At 44.8% G+C, this 16,347-nt stretch overlaps 1 protein-coding gene across 1 annotated transcript in view; it reads right to left on the minus strand.

Moving 5' to 3' along the window:
- LOC120996037 (retinol dehydrogenase 7-like) overlaps positions 1–11,877 on the minus strand; it is a 52,443-nt gene extending 40,566 nt beyond the window's left edge. The window contains exon 1 of the mRNA XM_040425699.1: positions 11,731–11,877. The gene's annotated coding sequence lies outside the window, so the exon portion shown is untranslated. The remainder of the gene's footprint in view (positions 1–11,730) is intronic.
- Between the last annotated feature and the right edge of the window lie 4,470 nt (positions 11,878–16,347).

The following is a 16,347-nucleotide window of genomic DNA, read 5'->3' on the forward strand; positions in this document are numbered from 1 at the left end:
ATAGGTCACATTAAGGCCTCTTTCACACGGGCGTCGTGTTTGAGGGCCTGATAGGATGCGGATGCGTCCCAGGAAAATGAGTTATTTTTCCGCGCGAGTGCAAAGCTTTTTAATGTGTTTTGCACGCGCGTGAGGAAAATCGGCATGTTTGGTACCCAGACCCGAACCCGGACTTCTTCACAGAAGTTTGGGTTTGGGATCGGTGTTGTGTAAATTTTATTATTTTCCCTTATAAGATGGTTATAATTGAAAAATAATAGCATCCTTAAAACAGAATGGGATGGAGGGGTTAAAAAAAAAATGTTGGTGATGGACCATGTGATGAGCGCAGTGACGTCACCAAAGGTCCTTTTTCTCCCAGGTCCTCAAAGAAGAAGAAAGAAGAGAAGCCGGGCTGCACGAACAAGTGGATGAGGTGAGTTTAATTTAAAAAAAAATTTTTAACCCCTCCATCCCTAATTTACTATTCTGTATTAAGAATGCTATTATTTTCCCTTATAACCATGTTATAAGGGAAAATATTAAATATCGTGTCCCCATCCCGATCGTCACCTAGCAACCATGCGTGAAAATCGCACCGCATCCGCACTTGCCTGCGGATGCTTGCGATTTTCACGCAGCCCCATTCAATTCTATGGGGCCTGTGTTGCGTGAAAAACGCACAATATAGAGCATGCTGCAATTTTCATGCAACGCGCAAGCTCATGTGCACAGCCCCATAGAAATGAATGGGTCTGGATTCAGTGCGGGTGTAATTCGTTCACCTCACGCATTGTACCCGCGCGGAAAACTCGCCCGTGTGAAAGGGGCCTAAAGGTGGAAAAAGTTCTGAAATGATTTATCTTTGTCTCATTTTTTTACATCACAGAAACCTGACATTTTAACAGGGGTGTGTAGACTTTTTATATCCACTATATATATATATATATATATATATATATAGTAAAGTGCTGGAGAGAGTGTATACCTCGCTCATATACCTCAGCTGGGTAAGATAGATGAAATCCAGAGGGATGCATTTTGCTTCAGCAGAGCATATTCTGCTGGAGCTCTTTGTTGAAGGCTACATGCACACGACCGTATGTGTTTTGCGGTCCGCAAAAAAAACTGACATCCTTATGCCATTCGTTTTTTTTGCCGCTCCATTGTAACAATGCCTAAAACGGACAAGAATAGGACATGTTCTATTTTTTGCAGGGCTACAGAACAGACATACTGATGCGGACAGCACACGATGTGCTGTTCACATTTTTTGCGGACCCATTGAAATAAATGGGTCTGCATCCTATCCGCAAAAAAGACAGAACAGACATGGAAACAAACAACGTTCGTGTGCATGTAGTCTAAATTTGTATGGGCTGAATTTCTTTGGACTGGGAGAAAAGATAGGCACAGGGATTTCCCAGTCCACACCATTGTATCGCAGGTTTATGTCCTAGCCCGAGGTGATCTCAGATGAGATCTGCTGGGATCATCACTGGGGAATAAAGCAGACCTCAGAATGTCAGTCTAAGGCTTCATGCACACGACCGTTCCGTTTTTTGCTGTCCGAAAAATTGCAGATCCGCAAAACACGGAAGCCGCCCGTGTGCCTTCCACAATTTGCGGAACGGAACAGGCGGCCCATTGTAGAAATGCCTATTCTTGTCCGCAAAACGGACAAGAATAGGACATGTTATATTTTTTTTGCGGGGCTACGTAACGGAGCAACGGATGCGGACAGCACACGGAGTGCTGTCTGCATCTTTTTTCGGCCCCATTGAAGTGAATGGGTCCACACCTGAGCCGCAAAAACGGATGCAGACCAGAGCAACGGTCGTGTGCATGAGGCCTAAAGGAAACCTGAGAGGCTTTATGTGGTCACAGCCAGGAGGGCTGTTGGACCAAAAGGCTGATTGGAGACTGGCTGACCATGAGGCTGAGTGAAGCCTGATCTCCTTTGGTGTGAACAGGAATCTATAGGTGAGACAGGAATCGCCTGTGTATTAGGTAGACCACAGACGCGCAGGTATTTATTTTGCTTTGTTATGTTATGCAGGTGCTGTAATTTCACTTCCCCAAGTGACGCTATAACTTGGATGCTAATCTGATATGCTGACATGACAAAATAAACAGTTTGGACTTTAAAACCCGCCGTCTCTGTGAAAATCTGTCATTGCTGACCCCACTGCAAGTAGAGATTCCTATAAAAAATAATAATTAATAAAAAATAAAAAAAATTATATATATATATTTGTGGTCGTGGCTAATAATACGAACTCGGGCATGCGTGCCCACCTTGAACCTAAACTGGCTGAGGTGTGCCTGGAGCCGGGTACGAGAGCAGCCTATAAGGGGGCTGCCCTAAAGGAGAAGATTAAAATAAGGGGAATGGGCGGGTGGGTTGAACACCGGAACGCCTACCAGGTGAGGGAGAGAGGGGCTGATAAAGGCTCAAACCCCTCCCACAAATGCAGGCTGAGCTTCAGCCTTACAAACTTGTGGTCGTGGCTAATGATACGAACTCGGGCATGCGTGCCCGCCTTGAACCTAAACCGGCTGAGGTGTGCCTGGAGCCGGGTACGAGAGCAGCCTATAAGGGGGCAAAAAAGGAAACCAAGATAGTTAATTCAAGAATTTATTGACTCATAACACCAGAGACTGAAAGGCTTGCAAAATCTCTAGCTGTGGGTTAGGTATATACCTGGTGAAACAAGACGAGCGCCACCTTCCCATTCTCCAGATGACATGAGTGGGGACCCTGTGCTGGGAAGCCGCGGAAGCAGCTCCAATGCGGAAGGAATGGCCAGATATAGAGCCGGGGTCCAACCCTAAGCCAGAGGCAAGAGTACGGATATGGCTGATGAATTGTGCGGAGGTGAGAGCGCCATTGAGATGTGGTAGCAGTGGGCTGTGAGGGGGAGCATCATGGATGGCGTGCATGAGCTGGCCAAAAATTTGTACCGGGCACCATTTATTGCCAGACTGGAAAAAATTAACCTCAACCGGGGGACCTGTTTGGCTCGTCTTAGTGGATGTTAACTTAAGCGTATAATGGTCCTGGTTCCGCACCAGCTGTTCCTTTGACGCCCCGCAGAACTGCAAGTCAATTCGCCTGGCCTAAGGAAACCGTAGAAGCCCAAGTACATAGCAGCTTTAATGACCAAGCTGGAGAAGGGCCCAAAAGGGGCACCATCCAGGGCTGAAGAAAACCTCCGGAACATCTCACCCGTGACAGCCTGTCTGCGGGACGGGGGATTGACCCTACCTTTCCGGACCCCTTGCAAGGTGGCCTTGACCGCATGCGCAGAAAAAATGGAGCCCCCCCCCCCCGGGTTGTGGAGCATGGTGTGGTGTTGGACGCCCGCAAGGTATAACTTGATGGTGTTGTATGAGAGATGCAAATTTGGGACTTAGCCCTACCCTTGGTCAAGATGTCGACTAGAGCCTGATTGTCCGTAACAAACATCACCGGTGAGTTAGCCCAGAGATGACTCCATGCCTGAGCAGCTGCAACAATGGGGTATAACTCCAACAGGGAGGAGGTGCGGATGGACTCTGCATCCTCCAGGATGGACATGGGCCAACGGTCAACCAGCCAATGGGGACCCCAAATGGCTGCGTAACCACAGGATGCGGCGGCATCTGAAAAGATAGTCGGGAAGGAGGGTGACCACGGAGGGACGAAGAGGGAGATGCCGTTCCACTGGGAGAGGAACAACTCCCACATGGCCAGGTCTGCCATTGCCTGGCCATCCAAATGTATGTTGCTGTCCTGTTCGGGTGGCGAGGGAAGAAGCTGGAGTAGCCTTGACACGAATGTCCTTCCCTGGGGCATGATCCTAGAGGCAAAATTAAGCCAGACCAGAAGAGATTGCAACTCTACCCTAGTGAGGTACCCAGAGGAGGCAGCGTGGGAAATGACCTCTCGGCACTGAGTGAGTTTCTCTTCCGGGAGGCTGGCCTGCAGGCTGACAGAATCCAGGATGATGCCCAGGAACGAGACCCTAGTGACGGGACCCTCAGTCTTGGCCTGGGCAACCGGAACATCCAGACTGGCGAACATCTTAAGGAGGACGGCGAGAATGCCAGATCCGCCCTGCGGACCCTCAACGACCAGAAAGTCATCTAGGTAGTGGATGACCGTCTGAAGGCCACCGTGATGGACCAAGATCCAATGTAGCGCCTTGGCAAACTGGTCGAATAACCAGGGGCTACTTTTAGAGCCGAACGTGAGTCTGTTGGCAAAGTAATGTTGGCCGGCCCACTCGATGCCATAGAACTGCCACAACTGTGGTTGGATTGGAAGGAGCTTGAACGCATCGGCGAAGTCTGCCTTTGCCAACCAAGCGCCCCTGCCATGCAACAGAATGGCTCGTATGGCGTAGTCTATGGAGGAGTACCTCATGGCGAATTCCTCTGACGGAATGAGGGAATTGAGGCTGGGAATAGCAGAAACGTGAGGGGCGGACAGGTCATAGATCAAACTTTTTTATTAGTGTTTTTCTTGGACACTAGGCCGATTGGGTTGATGCGCCATGATGCAAAGGGAATTAGCGGGAAAGGGCCTATAAGGAAACCTTTCTCCACCTCAGACCGGATCAATTCGCTAGTTGCCAGTGGGTCCATGGTGGCCGATAGCAGATTCCTGCCTTCCCAGGGAACCTGTGGCAGTGTAATGAGCCCCTGCCAGAAGCCTGCCAACAGGAATGCCACGAAGTTCTGATCGTGGTGGTCCCGAAGGAGAGCCGCCAAGAGGTCCACATTAATGTCGGCTAGTCAGGCCCCTTTGGCTGCCTTTTTAGGACAGGAGGACCGCGGGTGGGCTCTGAAACACAAGGAGCACACGTGGAGAGATCTGCAACTGGCAAAGGAGCAACCACCCGAATTGAAATTGTTGCAGATCTGACTCCTTCCTAAGTAGACAATGGGTCGGCAAAGTTTGTCAGTGGAGGGGTTGGACGGCTGAGACCCGGAGGTTCCAGGGAGAGCCCTGTCCTGAGACGGGTGAGCGTTATTTGGGCACCATTCAGACGTGTGAAAAATAGACTGGCACATTGCGCAGGTGGGCGCCCTGAGGCCAGCGAAGTGACGGCAGAAGAGTTCTGTGTCAATGGAGGCCCAGCTGGTGACATATTGGAACTGCGCCAAAGCTGCTGCCGCTTTAGCCGAGAAGGAACGATGGTAGTCGTAGAAGGCTGAAGCACCATACTTGTGACCCAGGTCAGTGACCAGATACAAGTAGCTGTCCAGCTCTTCTCTCCTTTCAGGCTGTGCGGTGCAGACAATGTCTCTGAAGGAATAGACAACTTGCGGTTAAGCCGAGAGTCCTTGGCCCTGAGGACCACAGACACATCCCTACAATTGATCACCCTGTTCTCGGGCACATCCTGGGCGGCAATGAGGATCGATGCCAGATTGACGTCCTTCCCTGACAGAATGTCCCTCTTGAGATTGTCAGGGATGAAATGCGAGGGGGCCACCTGGGGAATGGGCCTGGGTGTACCTGGTGTCAGCCACACCGAAGTGGACGGAGCGATCAGTGGGACGGGTGCCGGGGGCGCCACGGATGGCCGGGACTCCAGCTCTGACACCCTCGCCTGGACGTCAGCTACAGAGTCGACCAACGAGTTCAAGGTAGACTGCAGCTGTACCAGTGACAGCTGGATGGAAGACGTCTCCGGTTGCACCTCAGAAGCGCTAGTGTTGATCATGAGGAGTTTGTATAGTTCTGCCTTTCTGGCGGTGGCTGGGTGCGGGATGCCTCTCCGGTTAAGCTCCGCCAGCAACTTCGGAATGGTCCAACTCCTTAAGGACGATGGACCAGCTTGGCCTGACATGACTGACCCTGAGACAGATAGGCTGTCATCTATATCCAACTGGCCAAGATGGGGCGCACCCCTAGGTCAAGTAAACAATCCGAGCGTATCTGACTGGTTATATTGACAGAAGAAGACCACCTGAGCGTACCAGGTGGGTGAAAGGAGCAATGGCGCGTTGCCATGAGATACAGGCTGCGCGTAGCAGCGGCCCGCGAAGGGCGGCAGACTTACATAGAGAACCTGTGAGTCAGGGGAAAAAGAGCGTAGAACAACTAGGGGAGCAGCCGGAGAATGGCCCCTTAGACAGAACAGAACGACAAGGACAAGCAAGCAGAAAGGTGCGACGAGACCCACGTATCAGAGAAGGAGAAAAAGAAGAGGACCTGGGCGTACCAGGAATGTAGCGTACCCTGGGCGATCCAGGGGAGACACTGTGACAAGACAAGACCACCGACTGTGCCCTGGTGACAAAGATCTAAGTGGCTATAAACACAAAGACAACAGTGGCCTGGACGTACCAGGTAGATGAAACCGGCCTGGGCGCAACCAGGTAGAGAGCAATTGAAAAGAAGCAGGGCGAATCCTGCAAATGGTTTTATTTTTTAAATTTTTATAAATGTTTTATTTTTATTTTTTTAATACTAAACGTGAAAAAAAAAAAGAGATATATTTTTTATTTTTTTTACCCAATGGCCCCCAAGAGCATCGCAGAAGGCCCTGCCGCACCCCACCTGGGATGCTAGCACGCGGAACCCTGGGGCAGGAGAAGTTAACCTGGTCTTGAATATTTATAAAACAGGAATTATGTTGTTGCTGGAAGAAAAACACATAGCGGTTGCACATTTAATAGAATCCGTGGAACTTGAGCTAAAAGCCCCAGGGCATGGAACCAAAGGTGCTGCAGTCAGGAGGAGGCGCCGCGTGCGCTCCACAGTGGAACGCACGCCGCTCCCCAGAACCGGCGCTAGTATAGAGACGTGCCTCCCTATGCAGCCAGCCAGGCAGGGACCCGCGAGCGCTCCACGCCGGAACGCACACCGCTGATCGCTGCATTGGGGCCCGCAGGAGCCGGTCAACCCCCTGTCGCCAGCCATGATGAGGGGGCGCGTGCGCTCCACGGTGGAACACACGCCGCTGTATAGTGATGGTGACTGCCCTGGGGGTGGATCAAAACAAGGCGGCCGCTAGGACCAGGAGGCCGCTAGGACCAGCGCTGCATATGCGCCTATTGGAGTCAGCCAACCGCCTGTCGCCAGCCATGATGAGGGCCGCTTGCGTTCCACGGTGGAACGCACGCCGCTTCAGCAGCATCGTGAACCGCCATGGGGGTAGGACGAAGCACGCCGGCGTCCAGGACCAGGAGGCGCGTGCGTTCCACACTGGAACGGACACACCACCGACCGAAGAAGTGTGCGCATGGTGGTGGGACTGCCGCTGTCCCTTGCTCGGCTTGGCACCGATCGGAATCCCCAACTTACCCTCTTGAAACGGAGCTGTAGCGTGAGGTGGCCGGCAGAACGAGGGAAGCATACGACACTCTCCTACCCGGAAGTTGAATACCGGAACGCCTACCAGGTGAGGGAGAGAGGGGCTGATAAAGGCTCAAGCCCCTCCCACAAATGCAGGCTGAGCTTCAGCCTTACAAACATATATATATATATTATTATTATATAGGCTGGTTCTTATCACGTTTCTAATGTGTGCGACTTTTTGATCACATTTTATAAAAAAATTTGGGGTAAGAGAAGCAATGAAAAAATGGCAAATTGGCAAAGTTACGCCATTCGCCATATTGGAAAAAATTTTTTTTTTACTTTAATGGTACGGGCGTTTTTGGTCACGGTGATACCCATGATGTTTATATTTTTTGTTATTTATGTACGCTATTTTTTAATCTATGGAAAGGGGTGTGATTTAAACTTTTATATTTAAATTTTTTATATATTTTTTTTTTAACTTTTTTTTTATGATTTTGATGCTCGGATTTGAGCTAATACTAGATTAAACTAGGGGTGGATCTAGGTCCATCTCCGAGCCTCCTACAGGGACAGAGTCAGAGTACACAAAATAACATTACATAACATTAACCCCTTAAGGATCCTCACCGTACATGTATGGCGCTGGTGGACGTGACTTAAGGACCAGCGCTGTACATGTACGGCGGGCTGATCGGGCGGGTGCAGGAGCTGTGCCCACCCAATCAGCAGCAGGGGTCCGGCAGTCACTGATAGCTGGATCACTACTGTATGCGCCGGCATCAGTGAAAACACAGATGCCAGCGCATTAACCCTCGCACTGCCACGGTCAGCGCTGACCGCAGCATGTGCTGGATCATGCCGAGTGCGGTGTGGCCATCGGGACACCGCGCTGCTGTGACGGGACCCGATGGCAGGGAAGGCAGCCCGATGCCTTTCTTAAGCATCTTTGCTGCCTTCCGTGACAGCTTGTGAGATCCAGCCCACTGGATCTCACAGGCAGAAAGCTGTAAGTGTATTATATTCAGTAATACACTTAAAGCCAATATATTACAATACAGAAGTATTGTGGGGCATTGTAAAGAGGATCAGACCCCCAAAAGTTGAAGTCCCAGATTGGGAAAAAGAAATGTAAAAAAAATAAAAGTTTGAAAAAAAAATTACGTTTTAAGTAAAAAAAAAGTGTCCTTTTCCCAAAATAAAGTAAAAACAAAGAATAGGGAAAAAAAGAAAAGTAGACATATTGGGTATCACCGTGTCCATATTGACCGGCTCTATAAAAATATCACATGACCTAACCCCTCAGGTGAACACCGTAAAAAAAAAAAAACTGTGCTAAAAAAAAAATTTTTTGTCACCTTACATCACTAAAAGTGCAACACCAAGCAATCATAAAGGTGTATGCCCCCCAGAATAGTACCAACCTAACCGTCACCTCATCCCGCAATAAAATAGCCCCTACCTAAGACAATCGCCCCAAAAGAAAAAACTTTGACTCTCAGAATATGGAGACACTAAAACATGATTTTTTTTTTTGTTTCAAAAATTATATTATTGTGCAAAACTTAAATAAATAAAAAAGTATACATATTAGGTATTTCCACATCCATAACAACCTGCTCTATAAAAATATCGCATGACCTAACCCCTCAGGTGAATACTGTAAAAAAAATAATAATAAAAAAAACGGTGTCAAAAAAGCCATTTTTTGTAACCTTACATCACAAAAAGTGTAATACCAAGCGATCAAAAAGTCATATCCTACAAATATTTTTTTCTTTCAAAAATGCTTTATTATTTAAAACTAAAACAACCAAAAAAAGTAGTCCTATTTGGTATTTTGCATCCTGCTTTATAAAATACTACATGATCTAACCTGTTAGATAAACATTGTAAATAACAAAAAATGAAAACGGTGCCAAAACAGCTATTTTTTGTTACTTTGTCTCACAAAAAAAAAAAGTGTAATATAGAGCAACCAAAAATCATATGTACCCTAAAATAGTACCAACAAAACTGCCACCTTATCCCGTAGTTTCCAAAATGGGGTAATTATTGGGAGTTTCTACTCTAGGGGTGCATCAGGGGTCTCCAAATGTGACATGGCAACTTAAAATTATCCCAGTGAAATCTGCCCTACAAAAACCATATGGCGTTCCTTTCGTTCTGTGCCCTGTCGTGTGCCCGTACAGCAGTTTATGACCACATATGGGGTGTTTCTGTAAACTAGAGAATCAGGGCCATAAATATTGAGTTTTGTTTGGCTGTTAACCCTTGCATTATTACTGAAAAAAATGGATAAAAATGGAAAATCTGCCCAAAAGTGAAATTCTGAAATTTCATCTACATTTTCCTTTAATTCTTGTGGAACACCTAAAGGGTTAAGGAAGTTTGTAAAATAAGTTTTGAATACCTTGAAAGGTGTAGTTTCTAAAATGTAGCCGTTTATGGGTGGTTTCTATTCTGTAAGTCCTACAAAGGGACTTCAGACCTGAACTGATCCTTAAAAATTGGGTTTTGGAAATTTTCTTTAAAATTTTAAGATTTGCTTCTAAGCCTTCTAACGTCCCAAAAAAAAAAAGAAAATGTAATTTACAAAATTATTCAAACATGAAGTAGACATATGGGAAATGTAAAGTAATAACTATTTTAGGAGGTATCACTATTTGTTTTAAAAGCAGAGAAATTGAAATGTTGAAAATTGCGAATTTCGGGGTAAATTTTGTATATTTTTTTTTATAAATTAAAGTAAAATATTTTGACTCAAATTTACCACTGTCATGAAGTACAATATGTGATGAGAAAACATTCTCAGAATGGCCTGGATATGTAAAAGTGTTTTAAAGTTATCACTACATAAAGTGACATGTCAGATTTGCAAAAAATGGCCTGGTCCTTAAGATGAAAAATGGCAGGGTCCTGAAGGGGTTAAATAACAAACACTGAATCAGCAGCGCTGAAAGAATACACTGGTCTCATAGTTATAGGCTTGTTTGTGATGTGTGCTTAGTGTATACATGTTCATAGGGTTATACTAGGACTAGGTCAACAGAGTGTCCTTTTGGACCCTGTCTTGCTGAGGTATGTTAGCATTCCATACAACAGTTAAAGGGGTGATATAAGATTTTCTTAATTGTCAGCAAGTTTTATAATAAATAAATAAATAAATAAAAAAATTCTGTCCCAAACTCCCTCAGTTCTGCTGGGCTTTGCTGCTCTGTCTACAGCAATGACATGTCCATATACCGCATGTGACTTTTACAGCTGATCACTGGCCTCAGTTGTCTTATGCCATATACTGTTGAGGCCACTGAGTGCCTGCGGCAGTCATGAGCGATATATGGGCATGTCACTGGAACAGTGGGGGTTCAGGATGGTAACTCAGACAACCCCTTTAAATGTCGCTGAATGGTATGGTGATGGATAAATGTCGCTGAATTACCATGGTGATGGATCATGTGATGGACCATGTGATGACCGGAGTGACGTCACCACAGGTCCTGTTCCTGCAATCAGCAAAGCAGGAGACAGAAGAGATGCCGGGCTGTGCGATCAAGTGGACTAAGGTGAGTTGAATTTTTTTATTTATTTTTTCAACCCCTCCAGCGCTATTTTACTATGCATTCTGTATTCAGAATGCTATTATTTTCCCTTATAACCATGTTATAAGGGGAAATAATACAATCTACAGAACACCGATCCCAAGCCCGAATTTCTAATGTTTTGCACTCGCGCTGAAAAATCGTGCATGTTCCCGCAACACACCCGCACCTTTTCCCGCAAGGCCCGTGTGAAAGAGGCCTTATGCTCAGGGGCAGTTGAGTTGGGGAGCCCATCCTTCTCTAGTTATGCCTCTAGGCTTGTTCAAGGAGTCAGTTTTGGATTGTATTCCAGCACGAGGAAAAACGTTTTCTATCATCATCCTGTTTAAATCCATTACAAGTTTTGGGAAAAAGGGATAGAGACCTGAGAAACCCATAGAAGAAAGTAGATCTCTGCATTAAAAACTGTAGTTTTGAGGACCTTCATTTCTTTTACAGCGATTGATGGAGTCGGACAAATACAAGGCAGGAAAAATCCTAGCAGCTGTAATGCCACATTGGTACGGACAGGAGAGTTACCTGCGTTTACCATCAGTGCTGGAATATATCCTGCCTTGTACTTCCTAAGGCTAGGGGTATCATAAGTGATCCGTGTGGGTCGCAAAGAACAGTGTCTGAATGATAAAGCTACAGTATGTGCTGTGGGGGCAAATGCATAGCCAAAAATTACACTTTATATAACATGGTGCAGACGGGTTTAGACTAGTTTGGAATAAAACACAAACTTGATTCTTTATGAAAATGACAAAGGAGCTGCATTGTACATTATTGCATGAAGCCTGACATAAAGCTTTATGTTGTGAAATGCTTTACATGACGTCATTAACCCGCAATTAAGGTGTGATCACTCACCTTGAATAGTTTGAAGATGCTTAAGGTGATCCTGTGAAGAAAACGTACAGAACACGCTCAAAGGGAAAGAGCTGGGTGTGCTGCTTTATAAAAACTAGCACATTACTGGCGGCAGGGATGGGTGGAGATAGAGCCAAGCTGTGGCTTGAAACCTGGCCAGATCAAATATAACTGTGAAGGTAATGTATATTTTACTTCAGGGGCTGAAAACTACTGTTTACAATGGGTGTAACTGTAGCTACAGCACTTGCAATGGGGCCCAGAGGTTGGGGGGCCCCAATCAGGATCAAGAACATTGTACCTTTTTGTGGGGAGTAACCATGTGGTGGCTTTTGATATAATGTGGGTTTTCAGTATCTCTCCAGTAAGGGCTCATGCACACAAACGTATTTTCTTTCTGCGTCCGTTCCGTTTTTTCATTTCAATGGGTCCGCAAAAAAAAAAAAAAAACGGAAGTTACTACGTGTGCATTCAGTTTCTGTATGTCCTATTATTGTCCGCATTACGGACAAGGATAGTACTGTTCTATTAGGGGCTAGCTGTTCCATTCCACAAAATACGGAATGCACACGGATGTTGTCCGTATTTTTTGTTGATCTGTGTTTTGCGCACCGCAAAATATATACGGTCATGTGAATGAGCCCTAATAGATGCTGTCTTCACAAGTGCATCTACTATGTTGGTAAAGTAATCCTCTATGCCACTAAGGGTACCTGCACATGTTACGGAATATGTGTGGTTTTACAGTGCAGATTCTAGTGTAGAAAATCCACAGCATAGTACAGTACCAGCAGTGTATGAGATTACACAAATCTCATGTTCTGTACAGAAACTGACCTGCTGGAGGACTTCCAAATCTCAGTATGTCAATTATATTTGTGGTTTTAGCTGCGGGTTTCACCCATTTCTAATGAAGGGTGAGATCTGCAGCAAAACCACGTCACATCCGCACCAAAAAAAACTGAATTTGAAGTTTTTGTTGTGGCCTGGGTGCAGAAACATGGAAATTTGTGTGGTTCTTCTGTGCGTTCACCCACACCCTTGTGCAGGTACCCTAACAGTCCACAAAAGATGATCCCTTTTTTTTTAAAGGAAATGAATAGCTAGATCAAGGGTCCCAAAGTGAACGGAGAACAGCTACACATGCGTGGCCACCCTCCATTCACCGTGGGAGTTCCAAAAATAGGCTATTTCCCATGGCTTGCTATTAACCCTTAGCTGACCTTCTGTCTGGTTTAGCGATGTTGTTTATGTCTGAAGACTTGTTTTTGCCTGGAAAAACTGCTTATTCATTCCCATAGACTTGAATTGAAGCTCTATACAAGTTTATGAAAGAAACTGTAACACTGTTTCATTTTAGGCTGTGCATATCCAGCTTCACCCCTCCCGCTGGAAGGTTCTAGTTCAGCTAGAATCTCTATATAAGGAGAGCAGTCAGACCCCTATGCGCCAATAATTGTTGAAGGAGGCACTATCTGTGTGGTACTAGTATTTACAGGGGGATTATCTCGGTCTGTAGTATAGTATTGGGGAGCATAGTGGGCACAATATTGGGGGCGGCAGGATGGGATGTTCAGAAGGTGGGAGGATGATGGAAAAGTAGATAACTAAGATGTCTTATTGTCAAACTCTGCAGACATAAGACACAGCTGTAAGAAGTCATCATGGTGCTCTGGTCCGAATGAAGAAGATGAGGAAAGAGAACATCTATATCAGATAAGATGCCACAAGATGTAAGGGGTACGTGGCACTGTATACCCCTGTATGTTTTTATATTTTGTAGCGCTGTATGTAATGTTAAGAGGAAAGGGATTAGGTTGAGAATTTGTCATGGGGGAGGCACCATTAAAATTTTTGCCTCAGGCAGCAGAAAGGCGAGATGCACCCCTGTATGTAGCCTTTGCCCAAAATCTGGAAGTAAAACATGCAAATTTTAGTGCAGATTTGGTGTAGAAACACAGAGAAATCAGCACTAAAATCCACTTTCTGTTTGCAAAACTGCACCCTGCCTAATGGTACCCGCACACAGTGCGTATTATGCATAGATAATACATGAACTATAGTGTGACAAATCCACAGTCTAATATAGTACCTAAGTAGCTGAGATTTTGAGAATCTGATCTACACAATGTAGAAATTTACCACTCGAAACTGACCTGTGGTGCAGATTTTGAGATCCACTGGATAATATTTAGGGGTTGCACACATTGATCACTTTTATTACTACTCTCACTCCTGTACCTAGGAGGTTGGTCTAAAAACGACTTCAGTTTCAGGATCCCAGGGGCTCTGCATCAAGCAAGGTGGATGGCAAAGGCAATATATGCACTTAAAATTGTCCTCTTCACTAAACAGTTGAATATTCCTCAACGAGAAATGAAAGGAAGGAAGCGGGTTGCACATTTTGTCAGCCTCATATATGTTTGCTTATTGCATGAGGCAATTGTGAGTCGATGGGCTCCAAAGAATGATTTGGATATGCTACAGCTTCTGAGCACTTACCCAGATGCAGACGTCAAAAAAAGTGCTCTCACAGTTGCTAAGAGACACCTCAGGTATCTGTCAAACAAACGTAGGATTGGCTTTTTTGGACGAACATACAGTTGTGTTCAAAATAATAGCAGTCAGACATCACTAACCTGATCAATCACTGTTTTTGGTAGAAATGATATTTCTACATGGCAAATAATTGACTAGCAGGTGTAGTAAAGTAATAGAAACCCAACAGTCATGACATGCATGCTGCTGATTCTCTGTAATTCAATCACTTATTGAAAGGGGCATGTTCAAAATAATAGCAGTGTGGAGTTCAATGAGTGAGGTCATTCATTCTTTGAAAAACAGGTGGCAATTATTGCCCTTATTTAAGGAAGGAAGGCAGCAAATGTTGTACATGCTGGTTACAGTGCATTTCTCTCAGAAATTCAGAGGATTTGTTGAAAAAAAGGGAAAAGGAGGGTGGTGGAGCGCCAGGAAGAGGTCAGAGTAATAGATACTGAATAAACTAGATCAGTCGAAAGAATGACTCCCTGATGTCAAAAATAGAGACCTTAAAATTCCCAGGTTGTGTGGTTAAACAGTTGTTAGGCACGTGTTGTTAGACACTCCTTGGTGTCCTCCAATCTACATGCGATCTTGGTCTACATGCGAGGGAGGATACGGCGTCAAGTGTCTTGAGTTTATCTTGCGCCTCCCTCCCTGGTGAAGTGAGTACCTCTTTAAGTGTGTATGGATCCTTTTGTGGTCTGAACATACAGACAAACTTAGATTTTATTGTTAATAACTCTGTAAGTGATTTTATTTTTTATTTTATCCTGTGTAATGTACCCCACCTCTGATAGTACCTGGATAATTGGCATCTATCACTCTATAGTGGGTGTTTACCAACTGTCTAACAAGAGGTGCCTAACAACTGTTTAACCACACAACCTGGGAATTTTAAGGTCTCTATTTTGATATCAGGGAGTCCTTATTCCGACTGATCGAGTTTCTTCAGCATCTATTACTCTGACCTCTTCCTGGCGCTCCACCACCCTCCTTTTCCCTTTTTTTCAACAAATTCTGTACACTACGGCCTGCTAGTCAGACCGTTGTCCAGTGTGAAGCAGCCTCACGTACCTATTCTCTGACTCTCTAGCCCCTCCTCCTTTTTTCAGGCATCCTTTGGCGCCCCTCCCTGCCTTTGCTCACTCCTCACCAACACTCCCTCTTTTTTTTTTTTTGTCTCTTGAAATTCTGAGGAAAATGGGTTGTTCCAGACATTGAGATGTACACCAGTTCTCAGAAACTGTGGTTATACAACTAAATATCAGTTAAGTGATTCAAAGGAAAGCAAAATATTCAAAAAAATTTCAGTTTATATAGTGAATGTTTGAGTTTGTAAAAAAGAATACAAACACTGCTATTTTTTTGAACAGTCTAATATTCACTTTTCTTCAAATTTTTTTAGAGGAACAACACAAATTTGATATATTTTTCTTCATGTTTTGATTTGGAATAGAATGTGTAGTGTTCCCAATGCATTTGTGTGTATGGAAATAAAAGCTATTAGAAGGATTTTGAGCTTTATTCACTTTTTTTAAACACACTGCTATTATTTTTATCACAACTGTATTACTCAGGCTGTTAAGGAAAATATGACAAAAAAATTACAAACCAAACCTGCAAAGAAAAAGGAAATGAAATGATTAGAGGGTAAAAACCTAGTTTCTGATGGAAAAGACCTGAGCCATTTCATTACTAATACAAAAAAGACGTTCTTTGAATTGTTTGGGATCCACGACGTGACAGAATACTGCAGTGATTCTCTAATAAGCCATGTGAACACTCTTAAGGTGGTCAATGATACCGCAGAAAGAGGAATTGCTCTGATAAAAAAGTTTCACGAATCAGTCAGGGACAAACAACAAAAACAATTCTTGTTGAGGGTAGTCGAGCATCACAGAAAAGTCATCACCAAGCTGACAAAAGAAGGGATTGCATCGTTAAAAGTTGATTAATATAGCACATGATTTGCCTATCATACTACCTATTATTCTTAGTGTCTAGTTTTAATATTTTTTTAAGTTTGTGATTTCTAGTTTTCCCAATAAAAGTAATTAACATTGAAAAATCATT

Source organism: Bufo bufo, chromosome 3 (genome assembly GCF_905171765.1).
Source record: "Bufo bufo chromosome 3, aBufBuf1.1, whole genome shotgun sequence".
Taxonomy (NCBI): Eukaryota; Metazoa; Chordata; class Amphibia; order Anura; family Bufonidae; genus Bufo; species Bufo bufo.